General features: G+C 33.8%; 1 long non-coding RNA gene and 1 pseudogene across 1 annotated transcript; one reads left to right on the top strand and one right to left on the bottom strand.

The window, feature by feature from the left end:
• Positions 1-330: 330 nt before the first annotated feature.
• On the top strand, positions 331-7894 carry LOC117910292. The gene is made up of 5 exons (XR_004650607.1): positions 331-345; positions 527-589; positions 3416-3662; positions 7496-7641; positions 7857-7894. It is a non-coding gene; the product is annotated as an uncharacterized LOC117910292 (long non-coding RNA).
• A 1882-nt stretch (positions 7895-9776) lies between these two features.
• Positions 9777-23181, bottom strand: LOC117910294 (annotated as a pseudogene).
• Between the last annotated feature and the right edge of the window lie 96 nt (positions 23182-23277).

Genomic DNA, 23277 nt, shown 5'->3' with positions numbered 1-23277 from the left:
GCATTAAAATACACATAAGCTGAAAGTGCATGATTCTCCAAATATTTTCTAATTACATTATTAATTTTAAAATTCGTAAAATTGAGTTATCAAAATCATATATTTTCCACATCACCAACCCAAAGCCTAACTTTCCCTACATATTTTATAAAAATTAGTAATTTCTCAGGGGGAAAAAAAAAGTGATGGGTTAGATTTAAAAGATGGGACCCTTTTCATCAAATAACCTTTTTTTTTTTTTTTTTGTCTTTTTCTTGCAGTGATGGACGCTTTTTTGCTGTGAAGGAGGTATTGTTGACTGATCAAGGACGGGCCGGGCAGCAAAGCATTGATGAACTTCAACAGGTTAGAAGGATGAAATGTGCTGTTCGTGTATTAGTTCAATTCTTCTTTAAATCTATTTTCCATACATCTTGATTAACCTCTAAGTAATTGCATACTCAGATTATGCAGCCAAAAGCAATTTCATATTGATCCAGCCTGCATACGTGAGAGTTCTTTCCTAATTTCTTTTATAATGGTTCAGGAGATCTCTCTTTTTAGTCAGTTCCAACATAAGCACATAGTTCAGTATTACGGCACATTCAAGGTATTTTTCAATTCTTTCTTGTTGGATTGGCTTCATGTTATGTACCATTCTTGGAATTAGGGCTACCATTTGCAATTTTGCATTTTGTCAACTGTGGCAATCTTAGATTTTTTTTTTTTCCCTTTTATGTTGTGTTTATTCATGAAATCCTGTCAATTTCATACCTGAATCTATGGGAGAATTTATCTATATATATATATATATATATATATATATATATATATAAAATAAAATAAAATAAAAAAATAAAAAACCTACATAATGCTGGAAGCAAGACACAAATTTAGGAACTTTATCTGGGTCTTGTAGAGTTGTTGCATGAGTCCTCTGGCATCTTCGTACCTCAGAGTACTTAACTCGCTGCTAGTGCTGGGTTGGGGCTAATTTATAGGGAAGAAACATTGGTGGTGGCAGTTGATAAAGCCCAGAGTTGATGGCCGTTAACACCGGTGAAAAGGACGGGAAAATTTGTAGCTTTGAAGAGTTACCTCATTCTCTTAACTACATCTGTGCTCAAGTGGTAGATTACTAGTCCTAATATTCCTCAGAATGCTCCTGGCTTTAGGAAGAAGACATGAATTATGGCATCAATGTGGGTGTATGTCCCTCCTCTGCAGTAAATCTAGAGTGTCAGCTAAAACTTGGGACTGATAATTCGGTGTTCTCACTAGGGAATCCCCATGCAGTAACATTAGCTAGGTCTTTCCTTCATAGAATAGCCATGAAAGACTTTGTCCTTATTAGTATAATGGCTACTCTAGTGAAGGCCCAATGTTCAAGAGATCTTAGAAAGGATCTTAATGTTATGGGATTCAAAATCTTTAGAAGGCATGAACCTTTGGTGGTATCTGTCTTAAGTTCAATTAAAATTCGATCGAAAATTATCTGGAAGATCCATAGGTATTTTGAGGTTATGGACCAAATCAATTGCAGCTTAGGGAGAAGCTGAGTAACTGTTCAGGGTAGCTTTTGACTTGGTGCACTGAGGAGAGTTCAATGTTATTGGGTCTTTTAGGGAAAAGCTATTTTGTCTAGAATTCCCAGTAGCGTGAATAACACTGATGAGCTAATCAAAAGTTGTGGTTTAGTTGATTTATCGTAGAGTGAGGCCTTTCCATGGTCAAACAAGCAAGAAACCCCAGTTTGAAGAAGTTTGGTAGGTTCTTGATCTCAACAGAGTGCAACATCATTAAAGAATCTTACCAAGGCTAGTATTTGATTATGGCTCCATGATATGGAGGTTAACCTAATTAAATAATTCTCACCCTCTTTTTCATTGATAATATGTGGCTGCTGCACCCAAAATTTGGTGAGATTATTATGGATGTTGCATGAGATTCAGGTCTCAGTATGGGAATGACAGATTTATTGTGTAGCCTTAAGTCAATCAAAGCTTTCTTTGAAGTATTCAAGGAAGAAACTTTTGATATTGCTGGCGAGAGGAAGACTGCGATAATGACAATTGGAGGAATGGGTCATATGACGGAAGAATTTTGATATCTTAGAATGAAAAGGAAAATAAGGTTGAAGGAATTATGGGAGGGAAGAGTCTAGGATGGAATGGGTCAGGGAGGGTAATTGCTACTCAAAATTGTTTCATTGGGTGGATAAATTATGGCAGATAGAAGAAGCTAGAAAGGAATGCCTAGGTATTTGAAGATAGGAAGAGTTAGTCTACTGAATTTCAGGAGAATTACTATGGATATTAGTTACCAAGAATTTATCAGAATTCCCTTCAACATCAGTTACATTCCCAATTTAGATTACAAGATTTTTTTTTTTTCGTTTTGACTTGTCTGTCATTTATGGGTGATGAAATATTTTCCTGTTCTTAGCAAACACATTAACATATACAACATTTTAGTATAACTTCAGTGAGAACATAGGATCTGGCTTTGTAGTTATAGCATGACTAGTCCGTGATTCCTAAGAAGGATCCAGTTGCTGTTCTCTGCTTAAATTATTCCAGTGAACATGCCCTTGAGGCCTGGCTCAAGAGGTAAAGGGTTGGGAGGGTTTGTGGAAGTTTCAGGTTCAAATCCCAATAGGGACAAAAAAATTTACCTAACAAAAAAATAAAATTTCAGTAGACAAAAATTCAGACCAGATGAATGTAGTTGCTGAACCATTCAATGGCTTATGTCTTCTTGAGTCACATGTATTATTTCCGAGTAGCCAACTCAAACTTCATTTGTTTACTTGGGGTTGTGATTCAACACCAACAATGGGTAGTTTCTGAGTTGTAATTTGCCTTACCTGCATTTATCTTTTGGGTGCATTACAGCTTTTGTATTGGTTTATGATTTCATGTTTGTTCATCTTCTGTAACCTTTTGAGCTAACCATTCTGGAGCTTTGTCAAAGTAAGAAAAATAAAAAGGTTTTTAAGGTTAGTTAACGTTCATTCTCGATTTGGCTTTTAAAAAAAAAATCTCCATTTAACACTTCCATCCTCACAATTCTAATCATTTATTTAGACAGAGATAGGTGATACAGTTGCCCTTAGCAACCTCTTTTTTTGAGGTAGCCTCCCCTCACCCCCCTCTCTCTCTCTCTCTTAGTATATGAATTTCAACTTGGAACCTTCCCATACCCACCCAACCCTTTGCCTCCTGAGCCTTGCCTTAGGAGCCTATTGTTTCCCTTTGGACCATGTTCTATTTAACTTTTTGAAGTAAACTAATAGTCATGAAGAGGCAACACTAAATACTTAATTTTCAGGAGCATCTTTGAATTGACAAATTAGCATGCCACCTCATGCAACTCTTTCAACGTATTAAACTACAATCTATTGTGATTGAAGTATTTTCTCTTGGATGGTTTCCAGGTTAAAGTTAGGAAATGGTTTGCAGTATGTGTTGAATGCCAAAGGGTCTTCGCCTGCTGAGGTTTTGGGAATCGATTACAAATCAACGCTTAAGCCTGCACTTGACTCCTTTGCTGATGACATAAATAAAAGCTCTATGTCAAAGTTGGAAGAGTTGATTTCTCTTCAGCAACAATCAGTTGAAAATGCCGCTAAAATTGAAGCAAAAAGAAATCGTCTTGCTGCACTTCAATCCAGTAGTGATGAAGTAAGTGAATTAGAACTCATTTTTCTTGTTCAGCAGCTATGCATTTATATACCTCTCACGGAGAATAAAAAACTATGCCTTTTTTATATGCTTTTAGGGTGTCAACAGGAGCAGCCAGATTTTCACTTTGTCTTCCTAAAAATTTTAAAGAAGGGTAAAAGTATTGGTGATGTTAGATACAGATTAACTCCAGAAGACAAAAATTTTGGAGAGGATGATGAATCCTCTACTCATAAAATTCTCAAAGACATTCTTGAATATCTTTGGTACAAATAACAAGATTGATCATGTTACAAGAAAGAAGAACTCCGCAGCACATAAAAATTTTGGAAAGAATGACATACCCATAAATTCTCAGACACACATACATAGGGATACAGATGGAGGGGGCGTGCACATAGTTGGAGCCAATGGTCCCCTATTGAATATGCAATTAACTGAAGTACAAATTAACTCAACCTCTTTTTGCTGCTCTCAGAAAAGACCAAACTCTCTCTCTCTCTCTCTCTCTCTCTCTCTCTCTCTATCTATCTATCTATCTATCTATCTATCTCTGTATCCATCTATCCATCTATCTATATAACAAATCAAAGCAGGTCTTCTTTACCTAGTGGTCTAACTTTGTTAGCAATACCATTTCTAAAGTACCAGCAATAGCATATACAATTGCATGGTCATTATATTGCATGCATGGATGCCACTCCAGGAAAACTAAAGTTGTAATCGTAAGCTTCTCTGGTATTTTCTTTGCAATCTAAAAGACAAAATTGTTTGGAATCTTCCTTTCCCCTTTGTTTAATTTGTTTTTTTAATTGTGATTTACCTATCCAAAAAAAAGAAAAAATGTTTTCTTGAATTGTTAGTAGTTGAATGCACAATAGGAAAATTTCTTCGAAAATCAATTACTGCGGTTAAATTGATTGGACTACAATTAGAATTCAAAAAGGTGATAATTTAGATGTATTCAAATTTTGACAGAAAAATGTTGTTCCTAGAAATTCCATTGGGATAGAATACTACTAAATTCCAGAATGACTCAAATGAAATATGGGAGAGAAAATAATTGGAAAGGAGTATAGTACCACCTGATGGTCAATCTAAAATTTGGTACAAATGGCAAATGGTGTCAGTTACACAAGCAATTGTCACTCAAAATTTGATAACAAGAGCTGCCTAGTCTAACCATCTGTCTAATGGGTGATCATAGTTTTAAAAGACGTGCTTTAAGTACACCTAGGCTCAAGGCACCACCACTCCCAAGTTATAGCACTTGCTTGCCAAGATATGTGCCTTATTGAAAAAGTGTGCCTTATCAGCTTTACTCTTCCTTTGTAAACACTTTTATTTTTGAAATTTCTAATTATATACTGAAATGTATATAATTTCATTACTTTTTTATTGAATGCTTGTTTTAAATGTTTCAAATCTTAAATTTTTTTTTTTTTTTATCGAATTAGATTTTGAATCATATTTTACAAAATTGATGTGTATTCTAGGTCACATTTCACTTCACTCAGGCGCACACCTTATGTTGCGCCTTGCGCTTAAGCTATAAGAGACTTTTGCGTCTGAGGTGCGCCTTGCGCCTTTTAAAACTACATGGGTGATGAAGGGGATAAGTTGAGAGATAAGTTTGTTATTCCTTCTAGAAACACTTCCTGGGAAGGTTGCTTTTTGGGAAATCTAAGCCGGTTGTGGGTTGGGGGTTATTATTAAGGGACAATCATGGGCATTTTGTATCCATTCAGCTTTAGGGGTTGTACTCTTCTGGTTGTAGATGAAATCTTAGCTTTTGGATGCTCTAAATAGACATCTATTTTGTATCCATTGCTAAAAACAATTATTGTATATGAGCATAGCATGAATTACCCACATTACAGCTTTTTGGCATTAATGGATAGCTTAGGTTGTAATGTTCCTTTGAACTAATACAAAGGGTGACCCAAAAAGTGTGCTATGATAGTTATGTCAGATTGGTCTAGAGGACTTGGAAGTTAAATGTCCAATAATATCCATCTAGGGTGCATGCCATTGTTTCTGAAGTCCATTGATCAGGGTCAGATGGATGCTGATCAAGGGCCAGCTTGTTGTATGGTTTTGATATGGTACCTAGGTGATGTGAAGATATGATGAATAACAAACATAGGGAAGAGGGAGAAGAAGAAAGAATAAGAAATAGGAATACGTGTTCATTTCCATAATGCACATATCTTCAGGATGCCCTAGATGCATGTATTCCAAATGCATAATTCTAGAATTGTGTCCACTTTTGGAAACCAGACATGTGCTTTAGAAAAGTGACCCAAATATGCTTTAGTATAATTTAGTTGACAATAGGCGGTATTTTCAAATTGGTTTAAAAGGGATGATTAAATTATTGGACATATTGATGTAGAACAACCCTATGATGGTTGCCTACAATCAAATAAGTGGGCTACCGTTTTTATTTTTTAGGGTTTAAGGAGAGGAACAAGGGATAAAGTTTATGGTAAAGAAAAATAAAATGGAAAAACATTGAGAAAGAAGATACAGAGAAGAAGAGATAGAAACCTTTTGAGTCTCACTAAAGCCTTCTAAGAGTCTCACCTAGAAGAAAATCAAGAGTCTTACCATTGAAAATTGCAAAGTATGCAAGAAAACGTAATATTATTAATTATTAATTCATTACTTTGATTTACATCAATTAGCTTTATTCTTAGGCCTCTCTAAGAAATCCAAAGCCTACTAGGATTCTAATATAACCTAATATGACTCTAAGTCTCCTCTAAATTATTTAGCTATTCCTAATTTGATTCCAATAAATACTAATTCTAATTTTATTCCAACTAATACTAATCCCACTTAAAGTTTATTTGTGCCTTCCTTTCCTTTTTTAATATACTTTGAAAGGCTTTCCCCATCACATGTCTTGGGATGTATGACATGTAGCTCCCTAAAACCCTAGATCTAGCTAGCAGCTTGGGTTTTCCTTCTATTGGTCCCCTCATTTAGTGAATCAGGTTGCAGATTGATTGGCTAAATGTGGAGCCATGCAAATGGACTCTTTTGTAAGGAATGTTTTACCCCCTTCAAGTATACATTGTTGCTATATTTTGTACAAGTTCTTGTATCGTCCTTGATTAGTGTAGCTATCTTGTTACTTTTGTTAGATTTTTCCTCAATTTTTAATCATCCTTTATATTTTGAAAGGGTTTCTCATCCTTGGTTTGTAATTAAATTCATATCAATGAATGATTTGTTTTGGATAAAAAAAAAAAAAAAATCTGCTGGAGACGTCAATTGTTATTGCACATAGGTTGTCAGGCCCCAAATTTTCAAATTAGCTTTGATGGCCTATAAAACACTTAAGAAAAATTATTTTTGGATGATAATTAGTCCCTACAAAGGATTGACTACGTTTGATTCTTTTTCCAAGTATATTTTTTAGCAAGTAATTTTCCAACTTGCTGATTGGAAATTATTGTTAAGGCTTTGACTATATTTGACATTAGCTTAAACAATGCTTGCATAACTATGCCATGTAAGGTTATTCCATTATTAAAGAACTCCTTTATTAGTGTCAAGAGCTATTGAGTAGAGTCTTTCTAATAATGTGATTTTATTAATAAGCATTGAATAGTATCATCCATCACAGAATCACTCTTTGTTTCTGATGGATCTGATGTTTAACTTGATTTTGCAACATAAATTATTGGGTTACACATTGTTTAATCTAATTGTTTTTCGTTCATGGATATTTATCTTCTGGTTGATTTTTGACAAGGAATCAGAATGAATACTTTTTGGGCTGTTGTTGTATGAGGTTAACCAGGGATGAATGATCAATTTGTCAGGTGGAAGCTCAATTAAATTTTTGAAGAAGGAAACACAAAACTACACCTCCAGATGTGCAATGGAAGCTAAGAAGTTGGTGGAGGATGTTGAGATAGAAACCCATAATGTAGATATTGTGGAAAGAGAAGTGGCAGATGTTCTGGAGGTATAATTTTGTTCTTCTTGTCTTAAATAGTTAGTTAAGGATATCAATATTGCCAGGGTGGATCTCGTAAACCTGAAAGAAACTTATTTTAACATAAGTTGGTTTCCCTTTTCAGAGCTAAAAATTCCTACCTGGCTCTATAATTGTTCTTGATTAATGTGAATAATATTGAAAAATTCAAGGGATTCTGACTAGACTTTGATGTTGTCATGAAGACGTCCAAATTGAAGTTGCAGGAAGCAATCAAGCAAAATGAGGAAGAAATTCAGATATGTGCTTGGGAACTCTATGCTTTGGTTGATTCAGTTTCGAAATACAAAGAGCACATGGCATCAAAAATTTCAGAGATGAAGAGCAACCTTTCAGAAACAGCAGGAGCTGTATCAAATTCTTACAAAGGCTCCTTGTCAGCACAGTTTTTAAAATTGTTTTCTAAAAAGGTGAACAAAAAAAGGAATAAAATCATGTGAAAGACTTTATGATATGCCTATTTGCATTGTGCATGTTCCCTTATTTTTATTTTTATTTTTTATATTTTAATATTTGTCTTTTGATTAAATAATTCATTTAAAAGCTATGTTTAAGTGGGTGTATGGTAAAACTTATTACTTAATGATTTAAGTTAGTTTTAAGTTAAATGATTCTTAAGTTGTAAATTTAAAACTTATTAATTATTTTTTACTTTAAGTATTAAGATTATTTAGTAAAGTTAATTTAAGATTTATTCTAAATTGTCAAATTGACATATTTATCCTTATTAATTTTAACTAATAATTATATTTTCACTAATCTTAAACAATAGATTTATTTGTTAAATATTCATATTTAAAGCATCGTAAATACAAATACAATCATAAAATATTTATCATAAAAAATGAGTTATAAATGTAGGCAAATATCATAAAAAGGATTTGAAATTAAGAATAAGTTAACTATTTTGACTTAGAGTTAATTTTATTGAAACCTTTCAGGTTTAGTGTAAGTACATTAAGCCACCGTAGATTTCAAATTTCATCAATTAGCACCTCTATAAGTGTATTATATATATAAATTTTATTTTTTAAATAATAAAATTTAGATTTTAGTGAATTGTTAAACACTCCTAACTAAAATATTTTTATTTGAAATCTCTTAAAAAAATAAAATTTTTAAACGGAATAAATTTATAAGTGTGCTAATTGATGAAATTTGAAATCAACGGTAGTCGAGTATATTTATACCAAACCTCATGGGGTTTCAATGAAATTGACCCTTTTGACTTATTATTTAAAGTTAAAAATAACTTTAAGTTGTAATATTAAATTATTTTATCAAGTATGCTTAATCTCTTTAATGACTTAAATTAAATTATTAAATCATATTATATTATAATATTAAGTTGATTTACCTAATAACTATTTTGACTTAACACTAAATTTATATTATAATATTAAATTATTTTACCAAACATAGTTAATCTACTTAATAATAAATTAAGCTATTAAGCTATTAAGTTATATTAAATTATTAAGTTGGTTTACCAAACACCATCCAAAAGATGTTTAAAATTACATTATCAAATTATATTTTTTCTATTAATTTTAGAATAAAATCCTTCTTTGCTTCTACTATATACTAGGATCTATCCCACAATTGTAATGTAGTGATAGTATTAAACCATGAATATTCCATACATGTATACAAGCCACATTAATAGATATGATTTTATCACTGGTATCTTGAATCACAAAGACAAGTATTAGGTTATGTTTAGTTCCAAAAAGTATTAAAAAAATAATATTTTAATATTTGATATCTCATGAAAAATTGGGAAAATAAATAAATATTATTAAAATTATGTGTAAAATGGGTTTGAAATAACAAATAAAAATAATTTATTAATTTTAAATATAATTTTTTTTATGCTTCTTCAATTTTTTTTCCTTCTATTTTTTCTCTTTATTTTATTTTCCTCAATTTTTTCAAAAACCAATCATAACATTAGAGAATTTGTTAATGGAATGATTAAGTTGAAAGTTGGCTCTTGAGTAATAAACCCCTAAAGTTAATGAACCTAGTCGAGTAAGACTAGAGAATGGTATTAATTTAATACTTTTGAAAAAGAGTTTAATACAGAAGTATTTCAAAATAAACACTTGAGTTAAAATATGATGGTTATAATGTGTGAAATGTGATACAGACCTTTGTCACAACATGAAAGAATTAACAACTTCAAGAGACTTGAATTGTCTATGTGCCACATGAGAGCTTTGAAAATACTTAAATCCATGACACTTGTCTTTCACTATCCGGAGAAGCTCTAACCACTAGCTTGAAGATACAGAGAGGATGATATGCAACATCAAGGTCAATTACATGCCCATAAGAATGGCCTATAACCACACATCTTATAGGCAAAAACATATGTCAATTCAAGTTTTCATTTCTTAACATTCCTAATTCACACTTTCAATACACAAATTGTAGCATCTTTCTTAATGGTCATGATGGTAAGCAAGACTGATCATATGCAAGAGTAGACCACCTTAGCAATATTTGGAATCTCACTTGCATCTTGAGATTTACTTCTCCTCATTGTCCTGAGGTTTCCACCTACAAACAAATTATAAAATACAACATTTCAATTTCATAAACATAGTACAACAAACACACATTATAATTATTAACCCAAGTATATTTCACACGGTTGCGTTTGATTTCCGAGAATCATTTTCATGTTCCTTCATACTTTCTTGGATTTTTTCATGAGAAAATCATTTTCACGAGGATTATTCTTCCCTTATAATTTCTTGGAACCAAACATAGTGATAGGGAATCACATATCATTAGATACATTTCATGCTAATGAAGCTAGAATCATAGCCCTAAAATGTTCGAATTATAACATAATCGTCAAAGGAACTAGAAACATATTTAATGGTGTTAAACCATTAATTTAAGAATTAATTCAAACATATATAAATTGTTGTTTACCTATATCAATAGCAAGGAATTTATAACTAACTCTTATGGTGTAGATGGAGGATTTAATTTAATATAATGATACTTAGTGCCTTATACCAAGCACATGAGAACAAATACATATCCTAGTTAATTGTGGATTACGCTACGACTTTTTTTTTTTTTTTTTTAAACCTCCTAAAACATAAAACTTGTGTTTTTTTTTTTTTTTAATAATCGAGGAACCTTCCATGACCAAGCCCTTAGAACTCTATGGGGACCCAAACCTCAGAGTACTAATCACCCGCAACAACTAGCACTAGGTAAATTCAAGGTATCATTGGTGGTAGAATTTGAACCGTAAGTGGACCACACTTCTCAATGTTCACCTTGACCAACTGAGCTACCCTAGTGGTTTTCAACTTATGTTTGGTTCCCATCGAGTACCAAGGAAACTATAAAAAATGTCAAGGAAAATGATAAATGTTTGGTTTCATTGTGAAAAATATGGAAAAAAAAATTAAATTTAATTAAAATTAGTTAGAACTATATACATTTTAAAATTATTTAATTTTTATATAATGAAGCATAATAATTGAAATGAGATTGAAGAAACATACGAAAATAATTAATTAACTTTAAATCTAGTTTTTATTCTTTTTCACTTTGTATTTCCTTTTAATTTTTTTTCTCTATTTTCTTTCCTTTATATTTACCCTCAAGTTTTTCAAAAACCAAACATAATAGAACAAAAAAGGGATCAAGGGAAAGAGAAAATAGTAAAGAAGTTGAAGAACTATAATCAATTTTCTACACGTACTAAAAGAATAAATGAACAAAATGACTTACCAATAAGTTGATAGAAAAAAACATAAACTCCACCCCCAGCAACCACATGTGATTTCGTTCTGATTGGTACTATCACAAATTTCACTTAAGATTAATATGATCAATTGTTAGGTAAACTTCATGAGCATATCAGAATCATAAGTATAAGATTAATCCAAAACTTCCATCTCGGGAAATAGACAATAAGTATGCATGTTTAAACATGTTTTAGCATGCTTAAAGAAATTTAATTCTTAAATACAAAAACCATAAACAATTTGACTCTTAAAACTATTAAAATCACTATATGGGAGTTTTATTATTTACTTCCATCAAGTTTCTACATACATCTACCTCATAATACATTCAAATTTAACTTCTAATTTGTATACATGATCTTCTCTAACTAAGTTTGATAACTTATTGAAATTTTATCTTAAAAGTGAGTAGAAAAAATTAATTAATTAATATTATGTCTAATAAGGTAATAAAGAATCCCTAGAACTTCATAATCACTTTGTAGAGGTTTTCATTTATCTAATTAAATAAATAAATAATGAAAAAAAAAAGCTATTTACTCTATCATATCTATGCTATATCTAAAAAAAAAACTATACATGTTTTTAAACTAAAGATGACTTTCAAAGTTAGCCGAAGTTATTTTTCATATTTTTATACTTGGTTTTCCTATAGAAAATATGAAAGAAAATAAAATGTAATTAAAATTGATTAAAATTTTATCTATTTTTAAATTATTTAATTTTTATATAATTGAGGAAAACAAGTGAAATGAGTTTTAAAAAAAAACATGTAAAAATGGTTTATTGACTTCAAAAATAATTTCAAAAGGAGAGAAGTTGGAACATATGAAAAAGGGTTGATAATGCACCTGGTGATGGAGTTCAAAGCAAGGGATCGGTGTTGGGTGCTCCCAATCTTTTATAATGTGGCTCCTCCACTACATCGGGTAAGGAATCATCACGTCTTCTCTTACGGTTTCCATCAGTGCCTTCAAGTATTACTGATCCAATGTCACCAAAATTCCCAGGAAGATCTAACAACATGGGAATATGGTAGTGTTCATCATCTTGATTAGCCCCATGAACATTTCCATCGGTATCTTGTAATGCTGATCCATTGTCACCAGAATTCTGAGGATGCTCCAACACGGGCATATGATTTTGTTGATCTCCCGCAAATATAAGATTGATGCCGCATTTTTTTATCTCTGTCCACTTACCCCTAAATGAAGCATTAATACGTGTGTATTTATGGTGATGCTCTTTCGGAATAGCAATCTTAGGATACCACCAAACCCATACTTGATCTATCATATCTTCAAAATTACAATCGCACATTTCAATGCTTGTATAACTGTATTCATCCTTGAATCCACCAAATACATTATTGCCATGTAAATACAATTCACACTCGAGCTTAAAATGCCCAGGACCAACAGATGTAATATGCCGATAAACACATGATACAAAAAATCCTAGGAAGTCAGGATCTTCATACCAATTAATTGGAAGCTTTGCTGTTACTTGACTTCCCAAGTTTTGATACCTTATCCACTCTTGAATTCCACTACTTTCTGGAATACGAGCACTGAGTTTCCAACTTTTCAACTCCTGCACAAATTATTATGTAAATATTGGCTTTATATAAAAAAGGTTTAAGTGGCATAATTAAAAAAAAAAAATTATTACATTACCTCTGTTGTAGATTTCAACCAGTTGAGGTGGCAAAGCCAGAGCAGACCTGATAAATCTTCCTTGCTTGTGAAATGGTGTGCGTCTATTTCTTCTAGACTTGAAGGAAGCACCAGAATCTGTCCAGCCATTTTGCATTGACTGATATTAAGTTTTTGCAGATTGCAAAGCTGATTGCTTATTAATCCTTCCCACAGGTCTGAGCAACCACAGAGGGTGAGTGTTTTAAGAAATTTCAACCTAGAAATGTTGGGAAGATCCTTAATAGCTAACAAGAATAAAGAGATTGGCTTCAAATTGGATACCTTTCTCATTAACAGAATGTAGTATATATATACACATGTTTGATCTAATCTTCTCCTAAATTATAGCTACAGAATCATAAATATAAGGCAAATTATGCTCCTATACAATCAACTAATTATGTCAAGATAATCATATAATAACTAACATATAATTTCCTTAATACTCCCCCTCAAGTTGGAGAGTGCAAATCAAGAACTCCCAACTTTGGTGCACAAAAATTCGAACTGCTCCTTGCCAAGTGCCTTTGTAAAAACGTCCGCCAACTGCATCTTTGTAGAAACATAACACGGACGAATTACCCCAGCTTGAAGTTTTTCTCGAACTATATGACAATCAATCTCAATGTGTTTAGTACGTTCGTGAAAAATTGGATTAGCCGCAATATATAAAGCTACTTGATTATCACAAAACAATGGTGCTGGTTTGTCCAATTCAACCTTCAAATCTTTAAGTATGTACCTCAACCAAGTCAATTCCAGGCAAGTATTCGCCATTGCTCTGTACTCTGCTTCTGCTGACGAATGTGAAACATTCGTTTGTTTTTTTGATTTCCAAGAGATGAGTGATGATCCGAGGAAAACACAATAACCAGAAACGGAACGTCTTGACATACGACATCCTCCCTAATCTGAATCGCAAAATGCGCTGAGTGTTAAATTATTTTCAGATGGAAGAAAAAGACCTTGACCTGGTGATCCTTTAATATATCGGAGGACTCGTAATGCTGCTTCCCAGTGCGGCTTCCGAGGTGTGTTCATGAATTGACTTAGTGTACGTACTGAATACACTATGTCAGGCCTGGTTACAGTCAAGTATATTAATCTGCCAACCAGTCTCCGATACCTACTTGGATCATGAAGTAACTCGCCATCTTCATCAGTCAATTTCAAGTTTTGCTCCATCGGAAATTTTTCGGGCTTCACTCCTGTCAATCCTGTGTCTTGCAAAATATCTAATGCATATTTTCTTTGAGACATAAAGATTCCCTTTTTAGAGCGAGAGAATTCTATACCCAAAAAATATTTCAATTCACCGAGGTCTTTAATAAAAAAAACGCTTGAGCAGATGAGTCTTGAGCATCTTGATTTCATGCAAATCATTACCAGTCAACAGGATATCATCAACATAAATGAGAATAGCAGTGAACTTGTTACCTTGGGATTTAGTAAAAAGTGAATAATCTGCTTTGGACTGTATGTAACCCGCAGACTTAACAGTAGCTGTAAAAGTTGAGAACCAATTGCGTGATGCCTGTTTCAAACCGTAAATAGATTTGCGAAGCCGACATACCAGATTCTCCCCCTGTCGGCGAAGACCAGGAGGTGGAGTCATATAAACCTCTTCTTGTAAATTGCCATGAAGGAATGCGTTGTGCACATCAAGCTGATGGATGTACCAATTTCTGGAAGCTGCAACAGTCAGCAAACAGCGAAGAGTAGTGAGTTTGGCAGTTGGAGAAAAGGTTTCCTGATAGTCGATACCGGCGACTTGTGTGTAGCCCTTGGCAACCAAACGGGCTTTATAGCGTTCAATGGTTCCATCAGAATGGTATTTGATCTTGTACACCCAGCGGCAGCCAATGGGTTTGTGTCCCGGAGGAAGAGGGACCATCTCCCAAGTGTTGTTTCGTTCTAGAGCCTGAAGTTCAGTGGACATGGCTTGGCGCCAACGTGGATCACAGTCAGCTTGTTCAAAGGATGAAGGTTCGGTTTGGGCTGTCAAAAGAGCTAAAAAAGCACGATGATGGGGTGAAAAACGAAAAAAAGAAAGGTGAGAAGAGAGGGGATACCTTGTACCTTGACGAGAACTTGATTGCGTGGAAGAATGATTAAGCTGGGCAGACATGGCATAGTCGTGGTGCCAGGCAGGAGGCTGAATATGACGAGTGGAACGTCGAAGAGGGGGTTCATGGGTGGGGGAAGGGGCTGACGTGTTGGAGGGTACTGAGGGCACGGAAGGTGGGGAAGAAAGCGAAGAAGGAGAGGGAGAAGAAGGTAAGGGTGACGCAACTGATTCTGGGGATAAAGGTTCGGGAACATCAGTATTAGAGGAAGGTGGAGATAATACAGGATTGTGATGCGACAAGGGAGGAGTGGAACTTGGAGAAAAACGAGGAATAGATATCGGCTGAGGTGTGGAATCGAAAGAAATGGGAAGCGGTAAAGGAAGAGAAGGTGAATGTTGTTGAGATTGAGAAGAACTAGGATGGAAAGGAAAAATATTTTCCCGAAAGAATACATCTCGGCTGACTGATATTTTTTGTGTTTGCAAATCGAGTACTTTATAGCCTTTTTTTCCATGTGGATACCCCAAAAAAACACAAATAGATGCCCGAGGGTCAAATTTCTGTTTGGGGTGAGCATTGGTTACATAGCATTCACAACCAAAAACTCGCAAATGTGTGAGTGAAGGAGGCCGATTATATAAGACCTCGAATGGTGATTTGTTTGAGAGCAATGGAGTCGGAATGCGGTTTATCAGATAAACGGCTGTTAAAACACATTCCCCCCAAAACTCAAGTGGGACATTTGATTGAAACATGAGAGAACGGGCAACATTTAAAATGTGTCGATGTTTGCGTTCTACAACTCTGTTTTGTTGCGGAGTGTAAATGCAAGAGGTTTGAAGTTCGATTCCTTTATTTTGAAGAAAGATGCGAAGAGGAATAAATTCTGTGCCATTATCCATTCTTACCGTTTGAACATCTGTATGGAATTGAGTTTTGACGAATTGCACAAAATTAGTTAACAAAGATTGTGTTTCTGATTTATGATGCATAAGGAAAATCCATGTGCAACGAGAAAAATCGTCAACAATTGTAAGGAAATAACGTGAACCAGTATGTGCAGGAATTTTGTGAGGACCCCAGACATCACAATGTAAAAGAGAAAAAGGAAATTTTGTAGTTATTGAACTTTTGGGAAAGGGCAAGCGTGTCTGCTTAGCCTGTGGGCAAATTGGACAATGATTTCCTAATTCTTTATGAACATCTGGAAGCAAATGTGATAATAATTTAAAACGAGAAAAAGATGGATGACCCAGGCATAAATGCCATAAGTCAGACGGTTGAGAAACATGAAAGACAACCGATTTATTTGTTGATGGATGCATGTAGTATAGACCACCACGCTGTTTACCCGAGCTAATCATCTTCCCCGAAACCAAGTCCTGCAAAATACAATAGTCAGGAAAGAATATGATGCAGCAATTCTGATCTTTTGCGAGTTTGTTAGCCGAAATTAAATTCAAGTTAAAGGATGGGACACATAAAACATCTTTAAGGGTCAATTGGGAATCAAAAATAACGGTGCTAGTGTGTGTTATTGGTGATGCTGCACCATTTGGTAAATTAACAGTTGTGACATTAGAAAGTTTGAGATCAGTGAAAAGAGACATGTGGGAAACGATGTGATCCGTGGCACCTGTATCCAAAATCCAAGAACTTGTACTACTAGAATTAATAGACACAAGAGTTGATGGAATCAAACCTGCAGCATTTGCATATGCGTCAATATTATCGGAATTACTGTGATTTAATGCACGAATTGCTTGAGCCAACTGTTGTATTTGTTCTGTAGTGAACCCCTGGACTGTACTAGAAGAAGTCGAATCAGACATTTCCTGGGATTCTGTCACATTTGCTGAGGGCTGATTCCCACGACCAAAAGGATGTTGTCCTCGGAATTGTCCCGCTTTGTTATTGCTCCCATTTTTCAGTCGGCATCTATCCTCCGTGTGACCTCTTTTATCACAGAACTTACAGTGAAATTTAAGAGTCCGACATTCATCTATGGTATGTCCGGATCTGTTACAATGGTCACACATTTTCTGTCTTGGATTACCTCCTTTTCCCGGGACTGCGGCAGCTATTGAGAAATTCTCGGTTGGCTCAGAAGAAACTTGCCGTTGCATCTCTTCCTGGACAATTAAAGAGTATGCTTGACGGACATTGGGCAATGGCGACATCATCAAAATATTGGATCTCACTGCCTTATATGACTCATTCAAACCCATTAGAAATTGCATAAGACGGTCTTCCTCCCTTTGCTCGAGATGTGCTTGCCGTTGGTTGCAGGTCAGCGGGGAACGGTATGTCTCAAGCTCGTCCCATAAGGCTTTGATCTTTGTAAAATACGCAGCTACTGTCATCGTTCCTTGCGACATGGTGGCGATTGATTTCTGTATTTGAAAAACCGCTGGAGCATTCTTTTGAGAAAACTGGTCGCGTAAATCAACCCACACTTCGCGTGCTGTTTTAGCATGGATAATTCCTTCAGCAATGTCCGATTCAACAGCATGAGTTAGCCAAGAAAGTATCATGCTGTTGCATTGATTCCACTGTTCAAACATAAAGGGTTCATCTTCCTGCGATGGTTCTTCAACTGTCCCGTCGACGAAGCCGATCTTCTTCTTGGCAGTAAGGGCATGAATAACTGCTTTGCTCCATGATTGATAGTTGACCCCATTTAATTTGATGGGCACCAAAACATGGCCTGGTTGATCTGAATGATGAATATAGAGGGGATGTGAAGGATCGATGGTCTTGTTTTCTGATCCAGAAGCCTTCTGACTGCCAGCCATGGTGGTTTGTTGTTCTGGCTCTGATACCATAACAAGAATAAAGAGATTGGCTTCAAATTGGATACCTTTCTCATTAACAGAATGTAGTATATATATACACATGTTTGATCTAATCTTCTCCTAAATTATAGCTACAGAATCATAAATATAAGACAAATTATGCTCCTATACAATCAGCTAATTATGTCAAGATAATCATATAATAACTAACATATAATTTCCTTAATAATAGCAGTATTTTTTAAACCAAGCTTCATTAAACTTTTCAAGTTCCCTCCCTTCTCAGGAAATTTCTCAAACTTTGAGCAATTAGAGAGATTAAGAATCCTAAGAGATTCCAAGTCTCCAATGCTATCCGGCAGATCCTTAATAGCAGTATTTTTTAAACCAAGCTTCATTAAACTTTTCAAGTTCCCTCCCTTCTCAGGAAATTTCTCAAACTTTGAGCAATAAGAGAGATCGAGAATCTTAAGAGATTTCAAGTCTCCAATGCTATCCGGTAGATCCTTAATAGCAGTATTTTTTAAATTAAGCTCCCATAAACTTTTCAAGTTCCCTCCCTTCTCCGGAAATTTCTCAAAATTTGAGCAATAAGAGAGATCGAGAATCTTAAGAGATTTCAAGTCTCCAATGCTATCCGGTAGATCCTTAATAGCAGTATTTTTTAAATTAAGCTCCCATAAACTTTTCAAGTTCCCTCCCTTCTCCGGAAATTTCTCAAAATTTGAGCAATAAGAGAGATCGAGAATCTTAAGAGATTCCAAGTCTCCAATGCTATCCGGTAGATCCTTAATAGCATTATTTTTTAAATTAAGCTCCCATAAACTTTTCAAGTTCCCTCCCTTCTCCGGAAATTTCTCAAAATTTGAGCAATAAGAGAGATCGAGAATCTTAAGAGATTTCAAGTCTCCAATGCTATCCGGTAGATCCTTAATAGCAGTATTTTTTAAATTAAGCTCCCATAAACTTTTCAAGTTCCCTCCCTTCTCCGGAAATTTCTCAAAATTTGAGCAATAAGAGAGATCGAGAATCTTAAGAATCTTATCACATCTTCTCAAACTTAAGGTAGTAAGGTTCTTCATATTTCCAACAGACGGGTGAATATCAATCAAACTTACACAATCATTAAGAATTAGTTCCTCCAAATTTGGCATACTTGAGAATTCTGGCATTTGAATGAGCTTCCTTGAGCAACTTCGATCAATGACCTTTAACCTTTCAAGATACTGTACAAAAAGAAAATTAGTGTCAATAAAGACGTAACTATCATAAATTTCAAAATCAATACAAAGAAAAAGAAGTCATTATTAAATGATAATAATACCTTCCCTAGCCACAATTGTTTTATGTTGCTATAGTGCAAGTGAAGTTCAACAAGCTTCCCTCCATCAAAGTTTGATGGTAAAAAATCTAAAGGATATCCATCCCAACAAAGATACCTTAACTCATAAGAAGGAAATTTAAAACCCCAGCCAAGTTGCATTTTAGAAGCATGTGACATTACATGATAACAACAACACTTCTCATCCCCCCAGTTAATACGTTCATAACAGTGATATGAATGGAAGCCTGAATAAACTTTGAGCAATCGAAGTCTAGTCATCTTTGCGAAAGCATTTGAATTCACGTATAATACTCCTTTTAATTTAGACAAGTCCAAGGATATTGTTTCAACTCTTTTTATTCCCTGAAAAAGAACATCAATAAGACAAACATAAATACAAACTAATTCAACTTATATGGATATGTAATTTCTTATACAACAATGATATTATTTAAGTTTTTATCTTCAACTATTGCTTAAGTGAATTCATGCACTTGGCTCTTACCTCATATGCTGTAAGTGCACGTTCAAAATCACAGGGATCCCACAATTTGCTCCATTTGTTTAGCTCATCAGGAAAATTTTCACGAACAATTTCCCAATCCATCTGTTGTATCAAATCATGCATACATATTTGGTTGTATGGAAGAGTTATAAGACACAAATCATTTAGATTTCTTATTCCTCTTTCTGGATGGAAATCACAACCATCCAATATTCTTGACACAAAATCCCTATCTTCACCTTTAAAAAAACATGCAACATCAAGAAATATATTTTTTTCTGTACGATCTAATCCAACATGCAACATAAATACATGCTCTGTGGGCAACGCCATTTATATTTTGACTCCCCTCTCCCTCTAGGATATCACAAAGAAGTTGATTTTGTAAGTGAGATAAAACTTGGGTTTTGGAAACCTCCCTAATATTTTCAAGAAAGCTCATGCAATCAAATTCGCAAGAAAGTTTATTATATATAACTTTTGCGATGGTAGTCTTACCTATCCCACCAACTCCATGTATCCCAACAATACGAACATCACTTGATTTCATATGCAATCGCAAAATCATCTCTTTTACACGGGAAACTATACCAACTAAATTGGCACCAACATCAAGCCTCTTACATTTCAATTGACGGAATATGCTATTAGTTATTTCTTTAATTTGATTGGACTCATACCTGCCAATTATAAAAGAACAACATATTAAGCAATGAGCCACAATTGTAAATAATACACATTAAATTTGACATCTTTACGAAAAATAAATTAAAGTAGAATAGAATATATCAAAGATATTAGTTCATTTACATTTTTAGGACATTTTTCTTTGTATCAAGTATGCATGAGAAAAAAAATTAAAACATGAATTTTGTTAAAATGGAAATTTAGTGCCATAATGGAGGACAATGATTATGAATCGAGATATTACTTTATCATGCATGCACATTTCAAAAACTCTTTAACAGCCCATGGCAATTAGAAACCTTGTAGGAGCAAATATTTTTTTCTTTGACATTCGTTGTATACCTTGTAATGCATGAAGCCTCATTGTAGATATAGTACTCAACCTCTTAATATAAGAAGTTTTAGATTAAAAACCCCATGTTCAATTCCTCAAGCTTCAAAACTTATTTATCCCACAACATCATCTCATTATTCATTTATATGATAAAAATTAAAAATTAAAGGCTTGTAAACAAGTTATTCATTTGTATTTTATTTTGAGTTGAGTTGATTTCCTTTAGCATCATCTATAAAGAATTAACTTCCTAACCTATGTTCTTTATTGTCTATATATATACGCACACAAACTCTCTGGGAAGTTGAATACCTACTAAACAATTTACGTTACATAATTTTGTTATTGGTAGTTGTTACATAATTAATCAAACTATTTGATCAACTTGTTCTCAAATAAAATTGGTTAAATAATTTTGTTACTGTTACATAATTAATCAAATTATTTTTAGAATTTGATTAAGTTGTTCTATTGATACACAAGAGATTGGTTAATTGAAATTTTTGAAGCTCGTTAATAGATAGTAATAGTCATTAATTTTATTGTTACTTGTTATATAATTATTCACACAAAATTTCAAATAAATTGATTAATTTTTGTAACATTAATGCGGATTGAATCTTGAAAATTGAAAAATTAGTAATAAATTTTGATTAAATTATTTTAGATATAGATTCTCATAAATTGATCTAAAATAGTAAAACTCATTAATTGGGTTTTAATAAGTTCATTCTACCATTTATCATAAATTCTAACTCAATATAATTGTTATTCTACTATTCTTTTTATACTAATGTCATTGCAACTACTATTAACAACAAAAAAACAATAATATTAGTATTAAATAACAATAATAATAATAATTTAATTCCTAAACAAAACCCACTAATGAATGAAAAGTGAAAGAAACTTAAATTGCATGCTCATTAAATTAATATGGATGTCAGCCATATAAATTGGCTGCTTCAATGGTCAAATCAATACTCCAATTTCCTATTTTCTCCTTATTCATGACACATAGTCGGCTGCCCAAATGATACACTTGAATAAAACCCAACTTATAAATAAAGCCCTAAAAAGCAATATTTTATTTTATTTTTTAATTTTGAGCACACAAATATATGCCCCTTGTTAACAACCTCAAGTTACAGTATAAAAAGTGTCTTTATGAAAAAAAATATTAAGACGTTTGATAAAAAATTTAGAATTACTTATTAAAAGTAAAAAAAAATCACTTCTAATACTTCTTTGAGATATACTCCCAAAAATATTTATTAAAAAAAATTTCACTAAAAGCATTTAAATAGAATTGCCTGCTAAAAGCACTCTAAAAATACTTTTAAAAAGTACTTATAATCTAAAAGTGTTTTTGAAGAAAAAATAAATTCGTGGAAAAGATAGCTGATTTTCTAAAAAACACTTGTTCTGACTTCTGAGAACATTCCCTATAAAAGAATATCAAACACATTTACACATAAAAGACTTCATCTAAAAGCATTTTGAGGATAAGTTTGTGCTTAAGGAGTAGACCTCCAAATAAAAAATTTGAGCTTTTGTATTTTTATAAATGTTTCAATCCACATCATCACTCTATAAATGCAAAACTACTCATTCAAATAGTTGAAAGGAAATTATAGTTACCCATCCAGTAGATGCCATCCAGAGAGATTGGCTGCTTCCGTCAAGGCCGCCCTCCACCTTGGTATCTTGTCCTTCCAATTTTCTTCATAACCGGCAAAGGCCTCTCCAAAACTTCCTTCTTGCTTTCGTACATAGGATGGATCCACATGATAGAAAATTGGGAAAACAGCATGTCCCAGATCTTTGTGGCACTCCATGATCTTTACCAACTCATCCAAACACCATCTCGAACGAGCATAGTTTTCAGAGAAAACAATTACGGAAGACCTTGATTCTTCGATGGCTTTCAAGAGTTCTGGAGCAATCGCTTCTCCTCTCCTGAGTTTATCGTCTCTGAAGGAGCGAATCCGTTTCCTACCCAAAGCTTTGTAGAGGTGATCAGTGAAATTATAGCGGGTGTCTTCGCCTCTAAAACTCAAGAAAACATCATAAGTACTTGTTCGAGGGATGGAAGGAGTAGAAGAAGAAGAAGACGCTCTGAAGGAGCTTGTGGAAGCCATTCTGGGTTTCTATCTCAAAAGTACAAAGACAGTTTAGAGGGGTTGATTTCTCTTCAGTATAGTGAGTAAATGAGGAGATTGTGCAACCCCAACTTATAATCTAAGAAGTTGGGAAGGCAAGGCGCCTTCCAGGAAGTGAAGAGGAAAGTTAGGGACAGCTCTGTGTCTCTCGGATCATTCAATCTTGAATTAAAGCAGCTGACCCACTCTCTCTCTCTCTCTCTCGGGCCATACAATCGAGATCATTACGCTCCTCTACTTTACTTCCCCACCAAGTT

This window comes from Vitis riparia, unplaced genomic scaffold (genome assembly GCF_004353265.1).
Source record: "Vitis riparia cultivar Riparia Gloire de Montpellier isolate 1030 unplaced genomic scaffold, EGFV_Vit.rip_1.0 scaffold699_pilon_pilon, whole genome shotgun sequence".
In the NCBI taxonomy this organism is placed as follows: Eukaryota; Viridiplantae; Streptophyta; class Magnoliopsida; order Vitales; family Vitaceae; genus Vitis; species Vitis riparia.
Note: the sequence above shows the minus strand (reverse complement) of the source record. Positions and strands in the feature narration are given on the sequence as shown.